We start from the raw sequence: 27,888 nt of genomic DNA on the forward strand, positions 1-27,888 counted from the left end.
TTTCACTCTTCCACTCATTCTGGGTGAACCATGTCGAGTGGAATCTGAACCAGTTGGGGCACGCTAAGTGCACCCACTGGGTGTAGTCCCCGAGACCGCAGTCAACTGCTGGCAGTCGGTTGGGGCCTGAGTATATTATATATTTTTTCTTCTTCCACTCGGTCTGGGTAGACCATGTCGAGTAGAATCTGAATCAGTGGGGGCACGATAAGTGCACCCACTTGGTGTAGTCCCCGAGACTAATGTAGGATGTTTGATTCTACAGTAGTCTTTAAAGTTTTATTCACTCAGAAGCAAATGATCTTTTATCTTGTCCATTGACGTATCTTTTACTGATTGTAGAAATCCTGTGCACTTATCTCCAAGTTCGCTGAATTCGAGGAAAAGCAGAGACAACTCAACCTTGACTTGGAGCTGGCCCGTCAGAACTTGAAAAATGCTAAAGATGAAGTGGCTGGTACGGAAAGTAACGACCTATCGACTATTTATCTTGACCATCCCTCAAGTTATCTATTTGTTCTTCTGTCTGACCCAAATGTATATTTTGCAGAGAAAATAAGGCAGGCTCTGGCAAAGAAGGACCTCGATCTTGCAGCTGCGCAAAAGGAGGCTCAGGAGAAGACTGCACTTGCTGACAAGAATTTGGCTTCGGTCGGTGCACTAGAGGAGGAAATCACCAAGCTGAAGGCGTCTCTTACCGAGTCCAACCGAGAGGCGACTCATCTAAAGAAATATAAAGTGACTCTGAACGAGCGGCTGGAAAGCATGTCTCGTAGGAGAAACGACCTGGAAGCTTATCTGAAAGCACTCTCTAAGAAGCTCTTCCTTATGCTCGAAGGTACTTTTCTTTATCCAACTGATTTACTGTTTGCAAGTCACCGTGAACCGGTCAACTCATTAATTCTTTGAATCTGCAGAATTTTGCCAAAACTTTGAAGAAGAAACTAGACGGATAAAATGGGCTTGGACCCCATCATTTCTCCTGTCGGCGATGAGGCTGCCATGAACGTGCTCCGACTGGAATCCCGTGTTGCCAGCGTTACAAGATATCTTGCTCGCCTGAAGGTGGCGGTGTCGCGCATCGATACGGCACTTTGGCCAAGGGCAACGCTTCAAAATGACCTCGTGTCTCTGATGACTCGACTCAATGAGGTTCCTGGTCGAGTGCAAGAATGGAAGAAGTCTTCTGCCCGATGCGGTGCTGATGTGGCTCTATCGCTGGTTCGGGTCCACTTCAAAGAAGCTCGAGAAGAGAAGCTGGCAGCGATCAAGGTTGCCAACAACAAAAGGCATGACTTCCAATCCTTCATGGAAACCTTCATTGCTGCAGCCACTCAGATTGCTGACGGAATTGATCTAGATGAGTTCGTCGAGCCTGCAAGCCCTCCTCCTGCGGAATGAACAAACTTTATACGTCGCATTAAATTTGCCTCAGAATGCCAAGTGATTTTGTAACCGTTAAACTCCTTCGGGCCTGATGCCCGAGTACTTTTATCCGTGTTATGGAACTTTAGGATTTATCTGAACTTGGTTTATCTTCTGAATATGCTTGTGTTTGCCTTCGAGTGGAACTTGTTCTTCACTCAGGATAATCTTTGTACTTGAGATGCAGCTCTGAAGTGGAGGTCCCAGTCGACCTGTACCTCATCGTCCTTGCAGGTCAGGATGGAGGACACGTTATGCTTGTGGCGCAGCCTTGAAGGGAAGGTTGTAGTCGACCTGTGCCTCCTCGTGCTTGCGCAGGAGGATGGATCGCACGTTGTATTTGTGGCGTAGCCCCGAAGAGAAGGTTGCAGTCGACCTGTGCCTCTTCATCCTTGCGGAGGAGGATGGAGTGCATGTTGTATTTGTGGTATAGCTCCGAAGAGACGGTTGCAGTCGACCTGTGCCTCTTCGTCCTTGCGGAGGAGGATCGAGTGCATGTTGTATTTGTGGCGTAGCTCCGAAGAGAAGGTTGCAGTCGACCTGCACCTCGTCGTCCTTGCGGGTAGGTACACGTTTCAAACATAGGCGAGTACTGGACTGCAGCTAAGCCCCCGAGTGAGAGGGTTGCTCATCACTCGGTAGGATTTTCTAAACTTAGGCGAGTGCTGGACTGCAGCTAAGCCTCCGAGTGAGAGGGTTGGTCACCACTCGGTAGGTTTTTTCAAACTTAGGGGAGCACTAGACTGCAGCTAAGCCCCCAAGTGAGAGGATTGCTCACCACTCGGTAGGATTTTCTGAACTTAGGCAAGTGCTGTACTGCAGCTAAGCCCCCGAGTGAGAGAGTTGCTCACCACTCGGCGGGATTTTTCAAACTTAGGCGAGTACTGGACTGCAGCTAAGCCTCCGAGTGAGAGGATTGCTCACAAGTCGGTAGGATTTTCTGAACTTAGGCGAGTGCTGAACTGCAGCTAAGCCCCCGAGTGAGAGGGTTGCTCACCACTCGGTGGGATTTTTCAAACTTAGGCGAGTATTGGACTGCAGCTAAGCCTCTGAGTGAGAGGATTGCTCACCACTCGGTAGGATTTTTCAAACTTAGGCGAGTACTGGACTGCAGCTAAGCCCCCGAGTGAGAGGCTTGCTCACCACTCGGTAGGATTTTTCAAACATAGCCGAGTACTAGACTGCAGCTAAGCCCCCGAGTGAGAGGCTTGCTCACCACCCGGTAGGATTTTTCAAACTTAGGTGAAACAGATTCGCATCTAAGCCTCCGAGTGAGAGCTTGCTCACCACTCGGTAGGATTTTCCAAACTTAGGCGAGTACTGGACTGCAGCTAAGCCCCAGAGTGAGAGGGTTGCTCACCACTTGGTGGGATTTTTCAAACTTAGGCGAGTACTGGACTGCAGCTAAGCCCCTGAGTGAGAGGCTTGCTCAGCACTCGGTAGGATTTTTCAAACTTATGTGAGTATTGGGCTACAGCTAAGCCCCTGAGTGAGAGTCTTGCTCACCACCCGGTAGGATTTTTCAAACTTAGGCGAAACAGATTCGCAGCTAAGCCCCCGAGTGAGAGGCTTGCTCACCACTCGGTAGTATTTTTCAAACTTAGGCGAGTACTGGACTGCAGCTAAGCCTCTCAGTGAGAGGCTTGCTCACCACCCGGTAGGATTTTTCAAACTTAGGCGAAACGGATTCGCAGCTAAGCCCCCGAGTGAGAGGCTTGCTCACCACTCGGTAGGATTTTTCAAACTTAGGTGAGTACTGGACTATAACTAAGCCTCCGAGTGAGAGGCTTGCTCACCACTCGGTAGGATTTTTCAGCAAGGTCAGCCAGCAGGTAGGAACCTTTACGCGACTTGACCACAATGTCATCCATGTATGCTTCCACATTCCGACTGATTTGAGTGAGCAGACACTTCTGGATCATCCTCATGAATGTAGCTCCAGCGTTCTTGAGACCAAATGGCATGGCGACATAACAAAAACACCCGAATGGTGTGACGAAAGCTGTTTTTATTTCATCGGGTCCATACGGTCGGATCTGATGCTACCCGGAATATGTGTCTAGAAAAGACAAATGCTCACACCCCGCAGTCGAGTCGACAATCTGGTCGATGCGGGGGAGAGCAAAATGATCTTTTGGGCAAGCCCAATTGATATGCTTGAAGTCGATGCACATGCGAAGTGAGTCGTCCTTCCTGGGGATCATGACAACATTGGCGAGCCACTCAGAGTGGTAAATCTCTCAGATGAAATCAGCTGCCAGGAGCCGAGCCACTTCCTCACCAATTGCTTTTCTCTTCTGTACGGTGGACCGTCGAAGATGTTCCTTGACTGGTTTTACTTTCGGGTCGACTCACAAACGATGCTCAGCCAGTCCCCTGGGTACACCCGGCATGTCAGAAGGTTTCCATGCAAAGATGTCCCAGTTCTCACGGAGGAACTGGATGAGCGCTTCTTCCTATTTGTTGTCGAGTGATGTTGAGATATGAGTAGGAGTAGCATTAGGATCGGTCAAGTGAAGAATCTGTGGCAGGCTTCTTGGAGCGCAGTAAATCACACGGATCTGCATATTTCTGGTATTCTTGCATTTCGACTACTGCCATTTGTGCATCGGCGATTTTTGAGCCCTTCTGGAAGCACTCTTCTGCCTTCTGCCGATTGCCAGTGACAGCGATCACTCCTCTGGGACCAGGCATTTTCAATTTGAGGTACATGCAACATGGTCGAGCCATGAAACGTGCATAGGCAGGCCTACCCAGAATAGCATGATAAGCACTCTGGAAATCCACTACTTCAAATGTCAACTTTTCCTTGCGGTAATTCTTGGAATCACCGAAAACCACATCAAGGGCGATCTGGCCGAGTGATTCAGCCTTCTTGCTAGGTATAACACCATGGAAACTCATATTAGTTTCACTAAGATTGGACATCGGAATCCCCATTCCCTTCAAGGTTTCAGCATAAAGGATATTCAGGCCGCTACCACCATCCATCAGCACTTTAGTCAGTCGAGTGCCTTCAACAACTAGGTCGACCATCAACGCTCGCCTCCCAGGGGAGGCTATACGTGCTGGATGGTCAGACTGGTTGAACGTGATGGCAGTCTGGGACCACTTCAAATAACTTGGTGTTACCGGAGCAACCATGTTCACTTCTCTGTTGAGAACTTTCAATCAACTTTTGCTCTCAACATCAGCAAAAATTATCAGAGTGGAGTTGAGGTTGGGAAAACCATCATCATCCTCTTCCTTATCCTCACCCTTGTCCGACTCTTTTTCCTTCTCCTTGGGTTGTTTCTCTCGGAACTGCTGGATTAGGAGTCAACACTGCTGAGTGATGTGCTTAGGATAAATCAGATTACCCTCTTCATCTTTCTTGGTGTGAATGTGGCATGGTAAATCTAACACATCATTTCCGTCTTGATCTTTCACTTTCTTGGGGTTCTAGGGCCCTTTGGGCTTCCCCTTGAACTTTCCTTGAGCCACAACTAAAGCCTCACCAGGAGCAGCTGGATCGGCCTTACGCTTCTGTTTTCGATTGGAAGTACCTCCACCGGTGTCCTGGGCGACTGTTTTGTGCTTGCCACTCCGGAGTCGGTCTTCTTCTTCGTCGTTAGCGTATTTGGTGGCAATCTCCATCATCCGAGTCAAGGACATATCTCCTGTCCGACCGAATTTCACATTCAACTCTCAATACTTAACGCCTTCTTTGAAGGCACAAACTGCTTGGTGATCTGACACATTCTCCACTGTATGGTGTAACGTGATCCATCTCTAGATATAGTCTCTCAGGGTTTCATTCGGTTTTTGGACGCAATGCTGCAATTCAGTCAACCCCGCTGGTCGCTTGCAAGTACCTTCAAAAGTCCCAACAAACACTCGGGTGAGTTCCTCCCAACTGAATATACTGTCAGGTGCTAACTGGTTCAACCATGCTCTGGCCGAGCCTTCCAACATCAGAGGAATGTGCTTCAGGGCGACTTCATCATTGCCACCGCCAATTTGTATAGCCACTCGGTAGTCCTCAAGCCAAGTGTCAGGCTTAGACTCACCTGTAAACTTGCTGACTCCAGTCGCCAACCTTAAATTGGGAGGAATCACTGCGGCCCTGATGGCTCTGCTGAACACTCGGGACCTGAAACATGCACTCTGCCGCTAGTCGGATAATCTCTGTCATGGCCTTCTCTGTGTGCTCTGTTCCTGTCAACCAGACCTTGAACAAGAATAGATCTCGCATCAAAGCCTGGCTCCCTTGGTTCGACTGGTATTCTTCGCTCGCCGCTGTGAGGGCGTCTGTCATCATGCCGTCGAGGCACATATGACCCACTCCTCGGAGGAGGTGTGGGCACTCGACGACGGTCATCGTGGTCGAGGCGGTGATCATATTGCTCGTGGTTTCTGTACTGATCTTGCTTGTGCCCACGTCCTTCACGCCGCGGGGGCGATCTTGGGTTGTGGGCCGACTGTACTGTATCCGCTATCACAGACCTGCTATGAACCCTATTCCGCGACTGAGACACTGATGTGTTCTGCTCTCCACCTGCCCGGAGCAAGGCCCAGATCTACATCAAACCTCTGCCAGCTTCCGACTGGGAAGGCTGAATTGACTCTGCTATTTGGGCTGCAGCTGTGAGATTTTGAATCGGAGTGCGGTATACCTAAGTTTGAGGCGGAAAAATATGACGTCGACTGGATTCAGGGATCCGCTGCCGAGCACGCTCGTCGAGTGCATGCTACAGGTTCTCCAGTCGAGTGCGCTCGGCCAAGTTTGACAGGCACACTTCCTCCAAGGCCCGGGCCTCGGGGGTTTCCCCAACGATAGGAGTGTGAAGTGCATCCATATTGCGGCGGCGAAGCTCTTCTCTCCGCTGCGAAGAAAGGGGCTCGGGGCGGTACTCCTCGTGAACGCGCGACGGATCGTAGCCGCCATCACCACCGTCGTCATGGGGGAAGCCAGGAGGACTGGGTGGTCCGTTGACCATCAAGACTTCCGCCACGGGATCGTTGTTGTCACACTCGGATGCGGTCTCGACGGAGCCAGTCGAACAGACCGTAGAGGGTTTCATCGGGCTCGATTGCCGCGACTTGTGAGGTGGCCGACTGGCGGGCCACTGCGTGTCTCACCCACCGCTGGAGCCACGACCGGCCGAAATGCTCGCGCCGGCGAACAGCGGGGGACGAGGACACCATAGGAGCCGACCGATACTGGGTCGACGGCTGCCGGAGAAGGACGTCGCAGACGCACGCGTGAAAGTGCGTCGCCCCGCAGATAGGGAGCGCTTTGACGTCGAGTGGACCTTCCTGAATCCAAGTGGAGTCGTCGGCAATGAAAACGAGCGCGCTGAGATGGATCTCGCGGCCCTCAACCAGTCTGCCGGCGGAAACCATGATCACGGGAATCGGAAAAATCGCAACTCCACCAAAAAGTCACTAAGACACCTGCCCCACGGTGGGCGCCAACTGTCATGGATCTAAGACTGACAGTAGAATGGGCGGTAGGTATGAGGAGGCAAGATCCTAGCTATGGCGAAGTTGTACACACGAGTTATACGAGTTCAGGCCCTTTGCGGAGGAAGTAACATCCCTATGTCTCAGTGCCCGGAGGCAGTCGACTAGATTATGTATGTGTGTGTTTACAGGGGGTGCGAACCCTTGTGCCAGTGGAGGGGGTGTGAGGGAGTCCTGGATTAGGGGGTCTCCCGACAGCTGGACTATCCCCATTGGCTGGACTGTTAGACTATGAAGATACAAGATTGAAGACTTCGTCTCGTGTCCGGATGGGACTCTACTTGGCATGGAAGGCAAGCTAGGCAATACGTATATGGATATCCCCTCCTTTGTAACCGACCTTGTGTAACCCCAACCCTCTCTGGTGTCTATATAAACCGAAGGGTTTTAGTCTGTAGGACAACAATCACAACATACAATCATACCATAGGCTAGCTTCTAGGGTTTAGCCTCTCTGATCTCGTGGTAGATCTACTCTTGTAACACCCATATCATCAATATCAATCAAGTAGGACGTAGGGTTTTACCTCCATCAAGAGGGCCCGAACCTGGGTAAAACATCGTGTTCCCTGCCTCCTATTACCATCCGCCTTAGACGCACAGTTCGGGACCCCCTACCCGACATCCGCCGGTTTTGACACCGACATTGGTGCTTTCATTGAGAGTTCCTCTGTTTCGTCATCATTAGGCTTGATGGCTCCTTCAATCATCGATAGCGATGCAGTCCACGGTGAGACTTTTCTCCTCGGACAGATCTTTGTATTCGGCGTCTTCGCACTGCGGGCCAACTCGCTTGGCCATCTGGAGCAGATCGAGAGTTACGCCCCTGGCCACCAAGTCAGGTTTGGAAGCGTAAACTACTCAGCCGATATTCGCGGAGACTTGATCTTCGACAGATTCGAGCCCCTGCTTAGTGCACCACACGGTCATGATAAGCATGATTTAGCTCTGCCATCGGACAGTGTCCAGGAGATCGCGCAGGCAACCGCTCCGACCCTCAATTCGGAGCCAGTTGCGCCATCCATGGGCGGGTGGATAGACCCCGCCATGGAGGCCGCACTCTCATTGGCGATCGAGCCGAGTATCGACCTTACCCTTCACGAGAGCCGTGACGCCGAACTACTGGATTCCTCCTATGCCACGGACTCCGAACCGCCTGCGCCCGTGCCTATCGAATCTGATTGGGCGCCGATCATGGAATTTACCTCCGTGACATACTGAACTCATTAAGGTCTCTCCCCTTGTCAGGAGAATCCTGGCCGAACTATGTCCGGCAGGATTGGGATGCGGATGACGAAGAAATTCGCCGCCCACCCACCACCCACTTAGTAGCCACTGTTGACGACGTAACCGACATGCTCAACTTCGACTCCGAAGACATCGATGGTATGGACGACGATGTGGGAGACGAAGAGGAACCACTGCCCACAGGGCACTAGACAACCACCTCATCATATGATATATACATGGTGGACACACCCAAAGAAGGCAATGGCGACGAGACATCGGAGGATGACCCCTCCAAGAAGCAACCCAAGCACCGACGTCAGCGGCGCCGCTCTAAGTCTCGCCAAAGCAAAAGCGGTGACACCGGCACAAGAGATAATACCACTCCGGACAGTGCCAAAGACGACAACAATGCCCTCCAGCAAGATTTAGGGCAGGAGGATGGAGAAGCCAGCCCTCCCGAGAGAGCGGCAGATGGAGAGGCGGAGGATGATAATTACATGCCTCCCTCTGAAGACGAGGCAAGCCTCGACGATGACGAATTCGTCGTGCCTGAGGATCCCGTCAAACAAGAGCGCTTCAAGCGCCAGCTTATAGCCACGGCAAATAGCCTTAAGAAAAAACAACAGCAGCTTCAAGTTGATCAAGATTTGCTAGCTGACCGATGGACTGAAGTCCTTGCGGCCGAGGAATATAAACTCGAACACCCCTCCAAGAGTTACCCAAAGCGTAGGTTGCTACCCCGATTGGAGGAGGAAGCACTCAAACCTACATCTACAGCATATGATGCGGCTGACCGGCCACCTCGAGGCCGCGACAGAGAGGCATTTTAGCCAAAAGCTCAGCCCGCACTCCGACGCCACTCAAATAAAAATGTCAAGGCATGGGGAAATACGCCAGACCTGCGAGACGTATTGGAGGACAAAGCAAAACATGCAAGATCGATCTACGGATCACGAGGGCGCGCCACTATGCGAGACGATAACCGTCACGCCGGATACAGTAAAAGTAAGTCCGGCCAGGCCGAACACATCGGGCAAGACTCATTTGAGCTGCGTCGCGATATAGCCCAGTACAGAGGCGCCGCACACCCACTATGCTTCATAGATGAAGTAATGGATCACCAAATCCCAGAGGGTTTCAAACCCGTAAATATCGAATCATACGACGGCACAACAGATCTTGTGGTATGGATTGAGGATTTCCTCCTGCACATCCACATGGCCCGCGGTGATGATCTACACGCCATGAAATACCTGCCACTCAAGCTCAAAGGACCAGCTCGGCATTGGCTCAACAGCCTGCCAGCAGAATCGATTGGCTGTTGGGAAGACCTGGAAGCCGCATTCCTCGACAACTTCCAGGGCACTTATGTGCGCCCACCAGATGCCGATGACTTGAGCCACATAATTCAGTAGCCTGAGGAATCGGCCAGGCAATTCTGGACACGGTTCCTAACAAAGAAAAATCAAATTGTCAACTGTCCGGATGCAGAGGTCCTAGCAGCTTTTAAGCACAACATCCGTGACAAGTGGCTCGCCTGGCACCTTGGCCAGGAAAAGACGAAATCTATGGCAGCCCTCACGACACTCATGACCCGCTTTTGTGCAGGAGAGGACAGCTAGCTGGTGCGTAGCAATAACATATCAAAGAACCATGGTACTTCGGATACCAAGGACGGCAATGGCAGTTCACATCGCAACAAACATAAGCGCCGCATCAATAGCGACAATACCGAGGATACGGCAGTCAATGCCGGATTCAAAGGCTCTAAACCCGGTCAGCGGAAAAAGCCATTCAAAAGAAGCACTCCGGGCCCGTCCAGTTTGGACCGTATACTCGACCGCTCGTGTCAAATACACGGCACCCCTGACAAGCCAGCCAACCACACCAACAAGGATTGTTGGGTGTTCAAGCAGGCCGGCAAGTTAAACGCCAAAAACAAAGATAAGGGGTCACATAGCAATGACGAGGAGGAGCCCCGGCAGCCGAACACCGAAGGACAGAAGAGGTTCCCCCCACAAGTGCGGACGGTGAACATGATATACGCAACCCACATCCCCAAGAGGGAGCGGAAGCGTGCGCTAAGGGATGTAAATGCGTTGGAGCCAGTCGCCCCAAAGTTCAACCCATGGTCCTCTTGTCCGATCACCTTTAATCGCAGGGATCACCCCACTAGTACCCGTCATGGAGGATTCGCCGCACTGGTCCAAGACCCAATCATTGACGGATTTCACCTCACTCGAGTCCTTATGGATGGCGGCAGCAGCGTGAACCTGCTTTATCAGGACACAATGCGCAAAATGGGTATAGACCCCTCAAGGATCAAACCCACAAAAACGACCTTCAAAGGCGTCATACCAGGTGTAGAGGCCCATTGCACAGGCTCAGTCACAATGGAAGTGGTCTTCGGATCCCCGGATAACTTCCGAAGTGAGGATTTAATCTTCGATATAGTCCCGTTCCGCAGTGGCTATCATGCACTGCTCGGGCGAACCGCATTTGCGAGATTCAATGCGGTACCGCATTATGCATACCTCAAGCTCAAGATGCCAGGACCTCGGGGGTTCATCAAAATTAATGGAAACACAGAGTGCTCTCTCTGTACGGAGGAGCACACTACGACCCTCGCAGTAGAAGCGCAAAGCAGCCTCTTAAGGCACTCCATCAGTTCGGTGATTCAAGACCCGGACACCTTCAAGCGCGCCCGGAGTAATCAGCAACAAGACCACCTGGCACGTTCCGAGCTCACATAGAAATGCGGCCCCCACCCCAGTACCAGCCAAACGGCGAAATCCGTGCCATGCGTACATAATTACACATTAAAAATACCATGGGCACAGGTAGGGAGGGGGCACGACTACAGCACGCCCCAAGACGCGGCTTAACCGCACTAGGGGCTTCCCGCTTTGTTATTTTTCTCTTTTTTAGGACCTTAATCTCTGGAAACCCCGTCCGGCAGTACGGTTGCTGGACACACGATGCAACAACCAAGGAGGCAGAAAGCTACGTCGCACCACGGAACTCCCAGGTGGTTTCTGACAACGAGTGAAATACTTGCTTTAAATAACATTCCTTAGCTTGCCCTTGGAGGGGACATGTCAAATAGTCCTACTTTTTGCTTATCGCACTACTTGTATCATTCTGTTAACACACCTTTTTGAATAAACAATGCATAGCACTAGACTATTATCGCATTCTTTATTCTTCCTTTATATATATATATATATATATATATTCATTCATGACATCTAGCACCCGTACACTCTGGTACGGCTAATATGCTAGGGGCTTAAGCATACCCCATATTACGGTGTGAGAAGTCCGAACACTTTCGATAGTGCGGCACCCCGAACTTATAGCATTATATGCATCAGCTCCGAATCATGTCTTGGGTCAATACTTGGGTTTGCCCGGCTCCCATGTTTTGGTACCTTATGTTCCGCTATATCGGCTAAGGTAGCACTGGGAGAACTACTGCGATTGTGCCCCGGTTCAGCTGGGCTAAGCACCTCAGTAGAGAAAGCTAAAACTGACAGTCATGATAAGGTGAGAGACTGGTCGCTGTTCGAGAGGTTTCGAGTCCCTAAAGACTTATGCCGCTTAGAGCGAAGAGTCGGCTTTGTCCGGCTTAAGGCGTGTATAGCGCCCCGAATTCGGCCTTCCGAATACTAGGGGCTTCACCAAAATTTAAAATTATAGAATTCTACGGCTAAGTGAGAGTGATAAAGCATTATAGTCCGATTGCCTTGTCCGTTGTGCTGAGCACCTCCCTCGAAGGACCCAAAAATGGGAACAAGAGTGCTCAGGTTTATCCCAACACCCCAGCACTCGTGGCATGGGGGCAGAAGCTGAAGACTAGCCATCTCTTAGATTTGATAAACAGCCGAACAGAAGGTAATATTTTAAATTCAAATAAGCATTGCATAGCGCATATGAACAAGTTTTCATAATACAGGATCACACGAGCAAGTTCATTCAAATATTACATCTTTCGCACACTTGTCCGCTAAAAGACGGGCACCCTTCAGGACACCCTCATAATACATCTCGGGGTGGCGATGCTCCTTGCCCTGCGGCGGCCCCTCCTTCACCAGCTTCTCGGCGTCCATCTTGGTCCAATGCACCTTCGCACGGGAAAAAGCCCGGCGTGCACCTTCGATGCAGATGGACCGCTTGATGACTTCCAGCCATGGGCAGGCATCCACAAGCCGCCTCACCAGGCCGAAGTAGCTGTTGGGAAGGGAGTCGCCAGGCCACATCCGGAGTATTAAGCCCTTCATGGCCTGTTCGGCCGCCTTGTGCAGCTCGACCAGTTGCTTCAGCTGGTCGCTCACAGGCATCGGGTGTTTGGTCCCAACACTACTAGAAAAAGGGCTATAGATGGGATTGACACTAATGGCGCATCAGACAAGCGGTGCGCCATTAGTATATACTAATGGCGCACCACCTTCTGATACGCCATTAGAGTTGAAACTACTAATGGCGCACCTGGCCCAGGGTGCGCCATTAGCATCAATTTTTTTTGAACTAGTGCGCCTGTCCAAACATACTAATGGCGCATCCAGACACAGTGCGCCATTACTAGTTGTAACTAGTAATGGCGCACCTGTCGCAAAGTGCGCCACTAATGTTGTTTTTTTATTATATTTTTTATTCCTTTTTTGCAAAACTACTAATGGCGCACTGTTCCACCGTGCGCCATTACTAGTTTAAACTAGTAATGGCGCACTGTTGAACAGTGCGCCATTAGTATGTTTTTTTTGCAAAACTACTAATGGCGCACCACCAGAAGGTGCGCCATTAGTAACCTGGATTACTAATGGCGCATTTAGGGTTGGTGCGCCATTAGTAAGTGGGCAGCTCCTGGATCCAACGGCCCGCACCTCACCCTCTCACTCCTCTCTCTCCCCGCGCAGCGAACCCTAGCGCTCCCGATCCAGATCCCTCCCCTCGCTGCCACCCCCCCTCCCCACCACAGATCCTCGCTGCCTCCACCCACATCTCCCCTCCCCACCTCAGATCCCTCCCCTCGCCTCCGCCCACCCCTCCACTAGCCGTCGTGGACTGGTCGCCACCGCCGGACTGGTTGCCTCCTCCGATCCAGATCGACACGCCGCTTTCGTCACCCCCGCCGTCGCCGCCCCTCCCTCCCCCAGCCCCGACCACCCCCCTTCCGCCACCCCACCCCCTCCACCTAATCCAACGCTTCCCCCGAAGCCATGGCGGACACCGATAGTAGCAGCAACCCGCTGCTCGCTGACTTCTTCTTCTCGCCCTTCGACCGTGTCGTGCCCGCGCAGCTCTCTGTCTCTTCCATTCCCCTCCTGATTCATGCCCATCCCACGGCGCCGCCGCCGCCGCCCAGCACCCCCACCCCGGCGACCTCCCCACCGGCGAGCCCCTACATCCATCGCGTGCACCTTCTCTCCCAGTCCCAGATCGACCCGGCGGCCAGGACCCACGCGAAGCGACGGAGATCGGCTGCGTCGCCCCGCTACCGCCTCCTTCCTTCCTCCCTCGGGGCGCTCGAAGACCCCGTGCTCGCTGCGCCTCCTCTGCTCCGACCTTCTCCAAGCCATCCATGGAGCTCCATCATCAAGGTGCCTGATTCGTTTTGATTTCGATTTTCTTCTGCTTTTGTTTGTTGCTCAGTTCTGTACTGTTGGTGATGCCATGGTCCTCCCTTTCCATTGCTGCAGGAGAAGAAGAAAAAACCCGAGCAGGGAGGGAGGAAGCAAGGAAGGTCACCATGGACCTCGCCCAACTCCCACCCTGCAGCTGCAGGTAACCCCCTCCCACTCCCTGCCTTGTTAGACCTGAAGATGCAGTGTCTGAGATATTCAGTGAACTGTGTGGATGCCGCCTCTCTCCATCTCTCCTAGCGCCTGAAACCATCCTCCCCTTGCCTTCTTCTTGTTTGTTTTGTTATTATCTCTGCATCTGATTTGTGCAGTTTGTGCACATCTTGTCTGGTTGTCTGCAGGAATGGGGCGGTGCTGCATGCAGGTTCAGGAGGATAAGCCATGGATGAGGAAGACTAAGGAGGAGCGGAGGGAGATGGACGAGTCCTTCGTCGACACTTACCGCCCCATATCTTTCCCCTCTCGCCTTAGTTATAGTTTTAAATTTTGTGTGTGTAGGCGTGTACAATCTGATTAACATGCTCATTCTTCTGATTGTTGGTGCTAAAATGAAGTTGCTAGTACGATTTACTTCACACGTTTATTGTATTTCTTTCTTGGTGCCCTCTGTTTGTTATTAGGATTTATTTAGTTCACATGCTTTTGCGGCTGTTGGTAGTTTGTTTTGCAACCCTTTGCAGAAAGTTTGCATTGCAAGCCTACTTCTCTAGCACATTGTTTCTTAGAATCATGATGCAACCTATATGTTCTATGATTTTGATGTTTTTTGCGGCGTGATCTAGACTATGATTATCCAGTGTTCTTATTTTTGCAATTTGGTCTATATGATTGAATGTAATGTTGAGAAAGTGTGTCTTCCTCTTGAGCATCATTTTGAGCAAATGTTTTATATAGAAGTTGCCGCCACGGGTTCAATTTGTTTCGGATTTGGCTGGGTATGAGTCCCCTTGTTGCAAGGTGACGACTTGTCTCTCCCTTTGTTCGTTTCGCTCTGGCCACCGTCAAGTGGTTGATTGGAGAATACGCGAGGAGAATATGTCATGTATTTCATTAGAAAAATAATACTGCCTATATTTGCATGCTTGCAGGAATGTGTCAAATACTTGTTATGTACATGTAGTGGCACGAGAGTCAATATTTACTAGTGCTTGCCTTCTTGTGTTATCTAGACACATTGGTTAATCTACTTTTCTTGTGATTTCCCAATTCAATATCTAAGAAATGAATCTATAGACTTTAATGAATTCAATGTATGATCCTGATGAGAATTATATGATATCTACCTGTTTTTATCCTTGACCAATATCAATTGTGGTAGCTCTTAAGCGACACATACTTTTTCTCGCTCCGAGTTCCTAAGCATGGTATTATATTTTTGTTAGCTAGAACATACACTCTTTGAATTTCCTGAACATTAGTAGCTAACTAAGTTGTGCCCCATTGATGTCTCAATTGTTACATTACATCTAAAACAGTTAGCCTCAACTAACTGTGAAATTTAGAATGTTCAAATTCAGATCTTAAGTTCTCAAACTGGACCGGCTTTGGGACTTATATATACACAAATCAGTACTGAAGTAGGTTTGTATGATCTCCTGTTAGTAAAATTACAGCATAAATAACTTCCCATGTGATTTCAGGTTGTGTTCCATAGACCTGCTGTTGCTGCTGGTTGTGTTCCCCGACCGAGTCCCCAAGTTGCTGCTGCTGGTTGTTTTCCCCGACCATGTCCCCAAGCTGCATCCTGCTGCCCCTGCCCCGTGCGTCCTCAACTTTGCTCATGGACAGCTACTGTACGTGATCCAGTTGCCTCCATATGTGGCTACTACTGTTGTAGTTTGGTTGTAGACGCAACTGTTGTAGCTCGGATGAAATCTTAGTTTGCCTGCCTTGAGATAATGAGATGGATATAGCGCATAACATTGCTTCAGACATTTTTGCAATGCATCTCTTAATTTAACATACATGGTTGGGGTAATTCTGTTGTGTTAAGTAGAAATATTGAAATGCCACTAGGGCCGAGGCCGAATCTAGATACGCCCGCTATCTAGCGGGAGAGGGGAGGGAGCGTTGGAGGAACCGGATGAAGACGAGTTTCATCGTGATGATGCTCATCGTGATGACCGCAACTCTCTTCTATGTGATGGTAGTTTAGATGATCGATATCGACTTGTAATGTGAAGACAAACTCGCTACTCGCGGTCTCGAGACTTGTAATATAATGTTCTATCTTTCTTCGGTCTTTTCAATTCGGAGACTAATATGATGAATTGTATTCGGAGACTAATATGATGAATTGTATTCAGAGACTAATCTTCTATTGTATTCGATGAATCTGTTGTTGATGTGTGCTGTCTATATTTTGTCCAATTATACATTTTGTAACCTGTGCAAAAAACAGAAAATTAAAAAATAAAAAAACCTAATATTCATACTAATGGCGCATCACATCACAGTGCGCCATTAGTATGCCAAAGGATACTAATGGCGCATCATTAAACAGTGCGCCATTAGTATGCCGAAGTTACTAATGGCGCATGATAAAGCTTTTCTAGGATACATTGATGAGACCCTTGCGCACATGTAATGACTTATGATGTCATTTGTGGTACATCTAAACTAAAATATGTATCCAGAGAATTTGTCCTTTTTGAAACCTTTCGTGTGGTCTTTAAAAGATAAAGCTAAAGAATGGTTTGACAGACTTTCACGTAATGCCATAACCAGTTGGAAGAATTGCATTGATAGATTAATGCAAAAAAATCCTTATTCCAAAATGATTGAACTCCGAGACAGTATTTTAGCTTTGTGCATTTAACTAAAGCTTGGGGAAAATTCTATAAATTGATAGATCTTTTTCCAAACCATGGCTTTGCTGAACATGTTATACTACACATATTTTATAATGGACTAAATGACGAGTCTAAATCCATTCTTGATAATAGTTCAGGTGGAATATACAAGTCCTCGACGATAGAAGAGGGAGAACGCCTCATTCAAACAATAGTGAATACTAGAGAACAATGGAACAAGGAAGAACCTACCGAATTCACTGATAGAAATTTTTACCACGTAGAAGATATGGAAGAATTCAGAAACATAATAAAAGAAAACGGTAAGCCTATGGAACAACTTAAGACTGAAAGTGTAGACCTTTTACTCTTTACCAATAGGAAGGTGAATTTTACGAAGCACTGAATAGATTTAATCATCATCAAGAGGGCTATAATAAGAACATTAGTAGTGTTAAACACAATATGTTGCGATGCATCATGTCATGTATGACAGAGTCCAAGAGGCGCAGGATCTAGGAAGATAGCTAGCTTAAGTTATATGTAATTCTGTCTCTCCTTATCTCTTGTAACCAATTCTATCTCTTGCTCTCCCAGTTGTAAACCTCCCTGTAATATCTCCAAACGATGTATGCGCTTCAGGGATGTGCGCCCCTGCCTATAAACATGAAGCACGTCACCTTAGGTCGAGGTAAGATGTTTCCGCCAACACACATGGTAATCAGAGCCTCCTCTTCCAAAACCCTAGCTTTCGATCTCCACTAGTGCCAGCCATGTCTTCCTCCAGTGCCACCCAATCCAACCTAAGCGGTCAGGTCACGGAGAAGCTCTTCCAAACGAACTACGTCCTGTGGCGCACCCAAATCACGTCGCAGTTGAGGGGAGCCAGCCTCTATGGCTACGTCGACGGCACCCTGCCGGAGCCGTCCCGCCTTCTTGTCACCAAGGACAAGGGCGGGAAGGAGTCGTCCGAGCCCAACCCTCTCCATGCCATCTGGGTAAGGGAGGACTAGCAGGTTCTGGGCTACCTGCTCAACAACCTCACAAAAGAGCTGCTCATCGCGGTCACTGCGGTCACCACCGCACATGCTCTGCGGACAGCACTCTCTGGCATGTTCTCGTCGCAGTCCTTGAGCCGCGTCAACAACATCCGCACTGCCTTGATCAATGCGCAGAAAGGGAACCAATCGATGGTCGCCTACTTCGCCGCCATGTGTGGCCTTGCTGATGAGCTCGCCGCCGCCGGCAAGCCCATCCAAGACGATGAATTGATCTCATATCTGCTTCACGGGCTAGACATGGACTACTAGCCGCTCGTCTCTGCCCTGGATGCCCGCATCACGCCGGTGTCCCTTGATGAGCTCTATGCTATGTTGAGCAACTTCGGCCAGCGCGTTGCCCAGTACCACAGTGCTGGCGGCGGGCTCAAGTCTTCGGCGAACGCAGCAACCCACGGGCGCGGTGGGTACTCCTCCCGTCTTCGCAGTCCTCCTGGCGCCAAGGGCAAGCACAGCGGCGGCAACACCAACAACACCGGCTCTCACGACGGTCGCCCCACCTCCACCAACAACAAGGGTCGCCGCGGCGGCTCAGGCCATTCACTTCCTAACGTCGTTCGCTGCCAAATTTGCGGGAAACCAGGGCACAACGCCTAAGACTGTTGGTATCGTTTTGACGAAGACAATGCCTCCTCTGAAGATGATGACAAGGTTGCTGCTGCCGCTGAAGGATCCTATGGTGTCGACACCAACTGGTACCTTGATAGTGGCGCGACCAATCACCTCACGGGGGAGCTAGAGAAAGTGACTCTCCGTGAGAAGTATCACGGGAAGGACCAGATTTACACCGCCAGTGGTGCAGGTATGAGCATACGTCACATTGGTCACTTGGTTATACGTACCCCTTCTCGTAAAATTCATCTTCGCAAAAAAATTCATGTCCCTAGTGCCAAAAAATCTTCTATCTGTTCATCGCATTACCATTGACAATCATGTCTTTATTGAATTCCATCCCTTTTTATTTTTGATAAAGGATCAGGCCACGAAGAAGGTACTATATCGAGGTAGATGCGTACGAGGGCTTTAACCGTTGATTCCGGAGCTTAGGAGATTCAATAAACAAGCCTATGGTGTTGTCAAACTTTCTTCAACACGTTGGCATGATCGTTTAGGGCATGCTTCTTTTCCTCTTGTCGAACGTTTGCTGAGGAAAAATAAGCTCCCGTTTGTTGGTGAGCGAAATATTGAAACTATTTGTGATTCTTGCCAAAGAGCAAAATGTCATCAATTACCTTATCCTATTTCTACAAGTGTCTCTACTCAACCATTGCAATTAATTTTTTCCGATGTTTGGGGCCCTGCTCCTAGTTCTGTTGGTAGACACACATACTATGTCAGTTTTATTGATGACTATAGCAAATTTTCTTGGATCTATCTTCTTAAGAAAAGATCTGACGTTTTCCAAGTGTTCAAAAACTTTCAAGCACTTGTTGAACGCAAGTTTGATAGCAAGATCATTGCTGTCCAATCCAACTGGGGAGGGGAATACGAGAAATTAAATTCTTTCTTCCAAACGCTTGGCATTTCACACCATGTGTCATGCCCTCATGCTCACCAACAAAACGGTTCTACTGAATGCCAGCATAGGCATATAGTTGAAGTTGGTATAGCACTTTTAGCAGGTGCTTCCATGCCTCTCAAGTTTTGGGATGAAGCGTTTCTCACTGCTGTCCATATCATCAATATTCTCCCCAGCCGTGTCATAAACAATGAAACCCCCATAGAATGGCTTCTTCATGTCAAGCCTAACTACACACCTCTACGTGTCTTTGGTTATGCATGTTGGCCTAATATTCGTCCATACAACTCTCGCAAACTCATGTTTCGCTCTAAACAGTGTGTTTTCCTTGGCTATAGTGCCCAACACAAGGGGGTTAAGTGCCTAGATGTTTCTACTGGGCGTGTTTATATCTCCCGCGATGTTGTGTTCGATGAGAACAAATTCCCTTCGCTGATCTTCACCCAGCGCCGGTGCTCTACTTCGTAAAGAAATCCTCCTTCTACCATCTTCTCTTACCGGCCTTGATGAAGGGGAACGAGACCATGATGATCATATGTTGACTAACCCTCAAACCACTATGCATGAGTTGTGTGACGTTGCAGAAGAAAACGGACCAGAAAATGGTGAAGAAAATGAAGTGCATGGGCCATATTTCATGTGTCCCGAACCAGGGAACAAATCCGCCTCGGGATCAGTTCCCGTGGCAGAGGCAGACCTTCCCAGCGGATCGCCCTCAGGATCCGTCGCTGCTGAAAGGGGGGGCAAAATCTCCTCAGGAATCCGCGCCGTCAGCTGCGCGCGGCGAGAGCGAGCCCGCGTCTGCTACGCGGCAACCAGCGATTCGTGGCGGCGTCTCCACCAACCCAAGCGAATCACGCGTCACCACTTATCCGCCTCCTATTGGTTCTTCAAGGGTCCGGTTCCCGGTCCAACCCGTGTGCTACAAACGGCGCGACATGCGCCGGCCGACCGGTGCGGGACCCGCCTCTGGCGCCGCAGACGCTGGCTCTCCATCACGGCGCCATGATGAGCCCTGTCCGCTGGGATCTTCTGCGTTGCCGCGCCGTTGCACATCTTTGTCTACCGCCACAAAAGATCCGATGGAGGAATCTGCTGCTGCACCTACCGCTGCTTCGCCAGGATCTACCTCGGGATTGATTCCTGCCGCACCTCTTACAGGTTGCATGGGATCATCTGCGCCACCCGTGCCAACTACTTCACCACCAAGACGTACACGGCTGCAACAGGGGGTAATCCAACCACTTAATTATAAGCATATTACAAAATATGGCATGGTGTGCTCTACAGGTGAACCGGGTGAACCCTACACACTTGATGAAGCCCTAGCTGATGAAAACTGGAAGAAGGCCATGCATGAAGAGTACATGGCATTGAAAAGAAACAAAACATGGCATTTGGTCCCTCCACAGCACGGTAAAAATCTCATTAATTGCAAGTGGGTGTTTTGGATCAAAAGATCTGATGGCACTATTGATCGCTACAAGGCAAGACTTGTGGCAAAAGGCTTCAAGCAACGGTATGGTATTGACTATGAGGACACATTTAGTCCAGTGGTAAAAGTTGCAACCATTCGTCTTGTTTTGTCCATTGCTGTGTCCAGGGGCTAGAGTCTCAGACAGCTAGACGTACAGAACGCGTTCCTCCGTGGTGTTCTGGAAGAGGAAGTGTACATGAAACAACCTCCTGGGTTTGAAAGCAAACATGCACCATTGCATGTGTGCAGACTTGACAAAGCGTTATATGGGTTAAAGCAGGCTCCAAGGGCGTGGTATTCACGTCTCAGTCAAAAGATGCAAACTCTTGGCTTTGTTCCTTCTAAGTCTGACACTTCACTGTTTATTTATAACAAGTGCAATACTCACATCTTCGTTCTCATCTATGTTGATGATATTATTGTTACAAGCTCACCTGATGAAGCCATAACAGGATTACTGAAGGATCTCAGTGCAGGGTTTGCTCTTAAGGATCTTGAAGATTTGCACTATTTCTTAGGGATAGAAGTGAAGAAACATGATGATGGACTTCACTTGTCTCAAGAAAAGTATGCAACTGATCTGGTAAGAAAGGCTGGCTTGCAAGGCTATAAACCTTCACCTACTCCATTATTTAGTTCAGAAAATTTATCTCTCACAGAAGGGCAAGCCTTGAGTCAGGATGACAGTACTAAATACAGAAGTAGGTAGGTGCACTTCAATATCTTACTCTTACAAGACCTGATATATCATTTGTTGTTAACAAAGTCTGTCAATTCCTTCATGCACCCACTATGTTCATTTGACTGCTGCTAAGCGAATAGTTAGATATGTCAAGAACACCCTTAATATTGGTCTCAACTTCAGCAAGTCATCATCCACACTTCTTAGTGCTTTCTCAGACTCTGACTGGGCAGGCTGTTTGGATGACAGACGTTCTACTGGGGGATTTGTAGTGTTCTTTGGTCCTAACTTGATTTCATGGAGTGTAAGGAAACAGGCTACTATCTCCAGGTCTAGTATTGAGGCAGAATACAAAGCATTAGAAAATGTTACAGCTGAGATCATATGGGTGCAGTCTTTATTGAAAGAGCTTGGTGTAAAAAGCAAACAAACTACATGCTTGTGGTGTGACAATTTGGGTGCAACTTATTTGTCTACTAATTCTGTTTTTCATGCCAGAATGAAACACATTGAAATTGACTTTCACTTTGTCAGAGAACGAGTGGCTCAGAAACAACTTGATATTCGCTTTGTGCATTCCAAGGATCAGATTGCAGATGAATTCACCAAGGCTCTACCTACTAGAAGTTTTGAAGACTTTAAACATAATCTCAACTTGATAAAGTTGTGATTAAGGGAGGGTGTTAAACACAATATGTTGCAATGCATCATGTCACGTATGACAGAGTCCAAGAGACGCGGGATCTAGGAAGATAGCTAGTTTAAGTTATATGTAATTCTATCTCTCCTTATCTCTTGTAACCAATTCTATCTCTTGCTCTCCAAGTTGTAAACCTCCCTGTAATATCTCCAAACGATGTATGCGCTTCAGGGATGTGCGTCCCTGCCTATAAACACAAAGCACGTCGCCTCAGGTCGAGGTAAGACGTTTCCGCCAACGCACAAGTAGATGCCCCTATCAAAATGAGAAAATTATATCCTACTTATCGGAAGTACTAGATGAATTAGGTCATGCTGTGAAAAATCTCGATGCAGACACGGTGTCGTGGCACCTCACCGCCTCGCGCCAATTCTCTGTTAAGTTGCTTTATGCTAAACTTAAGCAAGGCCTGACGCTTGACATAGTTAGAGGGTTATGGAAGGCTAGCTTGCCACTTAAGTTAAGATCTTCTTATTGGAAATGTTTCAAAACCGTCTTCCGACCTCTACTGAAACCTCTAAACGAACCCTCTAATGGGGACTGCACGGTATGTGCGACCCCCGAAGATTCCAATCATGTCTTATTTCACCTCCCTTTAGCTTGTTTTGTGTGGAGCGTGGTTAGGGGAGCCACTCGCACCACGTGGAATCCTGCTTCGGGAGCTGATTTGCTTTGTATCCTCTCTTCTCAGAGCGGATCAGACAAGCGTGTCCTATGGCATTGTGTTGGGGCACTGTTGTTGGCCTTATGGCACTTCCGTAACCACCCGGCTGACTGTATTTTCAAATGCATTCTCTTCTTACAGCAGTGGACTCCATTGGGGAAGTGTCGGGATGCTAAAGTCATGCCGCAAGTGGTGGACAAGCTTCGCCACATCCATAACATTGCACGATCCCCCCAGGATGTTGGCTAAGGCAGCGGTCTCACTTTTGGATGTTCTTTCGAGCATGCGTGCTCTTTATTTGGGCTTGCTGGCCATGTACCCCACCATTAAAACTTGTTTCTCTCATTTATTCGTTAAGACCCTTGTTAGTTTGTCTGGTTTGTGGGTTTTATTAATTTAAAGTCGGATGCTCCTTGCATCTTCGTTCTAAAAAAGCTAATCTGTTAACTCTGTTAGTTCATGATTGACAATTACAGCTTATTGTTTTCAGCTTATGAACCAATATCTCTTGAGCACTGGTTGATGCCTTGTTTTTGTTGCACTTCCGAGTTTTCTGTTCTTAAACTTAAGATGCACTAATTCTGAGGAAGTATCTTATCAAAAGACTGTTGCTCTACACGATTAATGAATTAAGAGCTAACTGACAAATTTTCACTGTCAAAATGATCCACGCTGATGGCAGTACCTGCTATATTTGTTGACTTCTATACTCGTTCATTGTACTTATCCCTGTTTCATTATTTTCTTAATATTAGAAGGCCTGTCGAAATGCCTGAAATTCAGTCAGCTAGAAGTATTAACAATTGTGGTCATAACTACTGGTACTTGCAATAATAAACAATGGCGTAAAATTGGCAAAAGTCTTTGATTGATCAAGTTGCTGTCATCACTCCGTTGAACACGAATATCCACCTGCTTATTTATACCCCTGAATGTTCGGTTTGCAACTGGAATAAGTCAGCAAATCAAGAAGAAGAAGCACCATGACGATTGGGGGCTCTGTGGACTGGAGGGGAAACCCCATCGACAGAGAGGTGCATGGAGGAGTCAGAGCAGCATGGTTCATGTATGGTAAGTTCTCATTTTGCAGATAACCCAGTTTCCCTTAACTTTCAAGCCTCTGCTCCAAGTTCGAAAGTTTTAAGCAATTTTGCTCCTTGTTTCTCCTTGCAGTTGCGAACGTGGTAATGAACATGGTTATTGTCCCAAACCTGCTGAATCTGGTTACCTATCTCCATGGAACAATGCATATGGGCGTCTCTGGCTCTGCAACTACTGTCACCAATCTTGTTGGTGCTACATGCGGGTTTGCATTAGTAGGAGCTTTCCTCTCAGACTCTTACATCATGCGCTCCAGAACTATACTCATCTTTGGCCCATTGATGTTTCTGGTAATATGCCTGCTTGCCTGTCAACTGTCTATTGGATTCCTATTATTATGCAAGGAAAATATTCTTTCTTTATTTACATATTCGCATGTCATCTACTAAAATGAGAACCTGCCAACAATAGAGGAAGAGGAACGGCTCAATAAAATAAAGAACTGAATAAGAAAACCTAATATCACAGGTCACTGCAAAATGAAAAAGAAATTTTTTGATTTTCTGTCTGAAAGGTTGAAAGTATGTGTCTCTGTCTGAAGTACTTCTCCAAAGCTAAAATTCAACTGTGATACGTACATATAAGACGATTTTGGATATGAATGATTTTAAAAAGTATAGTTTGTTGAGGATGGACTTCTTGAAGTACCTATCTAGAACAGTGATATTTAATCGCGAAAAAAGGAAATCAAAAACCTTGAACAGCCATATACTGCTAACTTCAACTTAACTTGTCATGTCTTAATAGCGATATGCTATTAAGACTTTCCATGTCTAAGTTTTGACTCTGACAACAATATGCTTCTAACTTTGATTTAATACAGTTCAATATCTGACACTGATAGGTACCTACTCTGGCATATCCTTTGACCATAAAATCCACTTACATTGGAGTTGAACACGTCTGCTGTAAAAAGTCTCGCATTGCATCATAACTATATGATATTAGCCATTAGTTTATTACAGTATAATTAAACATTTACGTATGTGCGCAGGGCTATGGGTTGCTCACCCTACAGGCATACTTACCCTCGCTCCATCCTGCGCCTTGCAACATGGAAGCAGACCTAAGCAGCTGCAAAGAGGTCCATGGCTGGAACGCCACCTTGCTGTACGCAGCCCTATATATCAGTGCATTTGGCGATGGCTGTATACGTACGTGCGTCCCGTCCCTCGGAGCAGACCAGTTTGACCGTAAAGATCCTTCAGAGTCCCGCCAGCAGTCCAGCTTCTTCAACTGGTACACCTTCGGGATCTCCCTTGGAGGCTTCATCGGGCTGATCCTCATAGTGTGGCTCCAGAACTACAAGGGGTGGGACGTCGGGCTTGGGGCGTGCGCCATCTTGGTTCTGTTTGGGTTGCTCGTTGTTGCTGCCGGTCTGCCTTTCTACCGGAACCAAGTGCCGGAAGGAAGCCCTCTGACTCGGATAGTGCAGGTTTTGTGCTACGTACTTCCTGAATTAGAACATAAAGATGCTATGTCAGTTCTCACCAGAATTTAACTACAATTTTGCCTCCCTAGGTTCTTGTGGTTGCATTAAAGAACAGGAAGCTTGAACTTCCTGAGAAGCTGGAAGAAGCAGAGGATAGCCGTACTGGGACCGGGACAGGGTTTGTCCAAGTACCACCTCAAAGAAAAAGTCTGAAGTAAGATTTGGTGAAATAATACCATTTTCTTAGCAGGCTACACGTCCTAGAGTATTACTCCCTCCGTCCCAAAATAAATGACTCGACTTTGTACTAATTAAGTCACTTATTTTAGGACGAAGGGAGTATTACATACTACTCCCTCTGTCCGGTGAAGAGTGTACATTTGGCTTTAAAATTTGTCCATAAAAAAATGTACATCTATCTTTCCAATGCACTTTAAAGTAGAAAAAAATGTTTCTTTCTTATCACACGGTAAAGACCAATAACATTCTACGCATGGTCTCCTTGATTTCTACATGCACTTCGCTCATTGGGGGCTGGGTAATTAAAAAAGAGAGAGATGGTGGCTTACATCTTTTTAATGCATTTTTTACTCCACTCTATAATTTGTTCTAAAATTTCTATACGTACACTTTTCACCAGACGGAGGGAGTTGAGATGTTTAGTTCTATTCCCTATTACAAACTCTTTCATTCATCTGGACAGGTTCCTCGACAAAGCTTGCATCCACCACGGCAAAAACGGGGATTGGTCAGTTTGCAGTGCGACGAAGGTGGAGGAGACGAAGATCGTGCTCCGTGTGCTCCCTCTCTTCTTCAGCTCCACGATCGCGTACGTATCCAACGTGATCGTCTTCATCATCCCCATCACATTCCAGCTGATAATGCTGACCGTCTACGACCAGTTCATCGTGTCTTTCCTGCGAAAGCGCACGGGCTACGTGGGCGGCATCACTCATCTGCAGCGCATCGCCATAGGCTTCGCCGCCATGATACTCGCCGCGGTCATCGCAGCGGTTGTGGAGAGAAAAAGGAAGGAAGCTGTAGTGCAGATGTCCCTGTTCTGGCTCGCGCCTCAGTTCTTCTTGCTTGGGGTGGCAGACGTGACGTCGTTCACCGGGCTCCTGGAGTTCTTCAACAGCGAGGCGCCACGGGGCATGAAGTCGATCGCCACGGCGTTGTTCTGGTGCGAGCTCGGGCTCGCGTCGTTGATGGCCACATTCCTGGTGGAAATCGTGAACAGGGCCACGAGGCACGGGCAGCAGGGAGGCTGGCTCGAGGGGAAAAGCTTGAACAACAGCGTCTTGACCTGTTCTACTGGGTTGTGGCTGTTGTCGGGTTGCTTGGTTTCTTGAACTACCTTTATTGGGCGAAGAAGTATGTATACCAGCATAATCCACGCATCGCTGAGCCATCGGTTGACGAGGATTCACCTTGAAATTTCGAATTCACCATGGAAATGATTATGGATGACTTCTTCGGTAGGCCTCCTTTACAAAGTTTAAGATTTTCGATGCAAATCGACCGTGGAGATTGGAACTTAGCTTTGATGAAAAAGGAACCTGTGGTCGTAATAGCCTAGCGGATCCTGTCAAAGTGGTTAAACCTTTAAATCTTCTGGTTTGCTATTTCACATCTAAACTACTATAAAAAATAGGTTGTTCTTTTTTTTTTCAAAATGGGTTGGGTTCACTTAGTGTTGATGTTGTGGGCCAACTCACCTCATCAAAAGGAAATAATCAACCGTTGCGTGAGGCAACTGATTTTCTTCAAAAAGAAAATAATAACAGCTTTGAGCCGTTGGATCGGAATCGAAGGATGGGCCTTTTGTTCTTCCTCCAACCGTTTTCTCTTGCTTGTCCGATCCCACACATGATCTCCCTCCGCGCAAAGGCCCAAATGTTTTTCTCCCCTGCCTCAGCTCAAAAAAGAAAAGACTCCGGTGAGGCAGCCTCAAAAAAAAAAAGCTAGGTCCTTCTACTCCTATCCGACCCTCATGGCTCACGCCGCGGCCTCGACTCTGCCGGCAATTTCGTGGCCGGCCGGGCCGCTCTCACCTTGGCCTCCGAGCGCTGCTCTCTCTCTCTCTCACCGTGGCAGCGAGTGGCACCGCTAGCTTTGCCATCTTTGCTTGATAAGTGGCTGGGTAAGAGCATCTCCAGCGGTTCGGCCCCCCAAGCATCGAAAAAGAGCTGTCTGAGGACGAGCCGGTGCTAGATTGGCATGTGGGGACGATTTTGTTCCTAGTCGTCGACCCATAGGTCGCCCCGGGTTCAGCGATGTTCCGTACAAATATATGAAAACTCGGTAAAACTTTATTGAATTTTGTACAAAAAAACATAAAAACATGCAAAGTATGCCTAAACTATGCCAAACTACGTCGAACTACGCCTAGCTGCCACCGCCGTCCCCGTCGCCGTCGTCTACATGCTGAGAAGCCTGTAGAAGCGGGTGTAGTGGCCGCCGTCGCCATCATCGTCGTCGTCACGTGCCTCGCCTGTGCCGTCGTCGTCCCTGCTGCAGCCCTGGTCAGGGTCGCCGACGCGCGGTGGGGCGCTGGACGGTCTGGCCTCGTCCTCCTCGTCATTGTCGAGGACGATGACGCCGCCCTCCTCGCGCCCGCGGCGCCGGGCCTAGAGCTCCGCATACGCCCGGCGCTGGCGG

General features: G+C 48.5%; 2 pseudogenes; both read left to right on the forward strand.

The window, feature by feature from the left end:
- Positions 1–17,844: 17,844 nt before the first annotated feature.
- Positions 17,845–17,983, forward strand: LOC125541936 (annotated as a pseudogene).
- A 5,647-nt stretch (positions 17,984–23,630) lies between these two features.
- Positions 23,631–26,708, forward strand: LOC125538916 (annotated as a pseudogene).
- The last annotated feature ends 1,180 nt before the right edge of the window (positions 26,709–27,888 follow it).

The sequence above is a fragment of the Triticum urartu genome, chromosome 2 (genome assembly GCF_003073215.2).
Source record: "Triticum urartu cultivar G1812 chromosome 2, Tu2.1, whole genome shotgun sequence".
In the NCBI taxonomy this organism is placed as follows: Eukaryota; Viridiplantae; Streptophyta; class Magnoliopsida; order Poales; family Poaceae; genus Triticum; species Triticum urartu.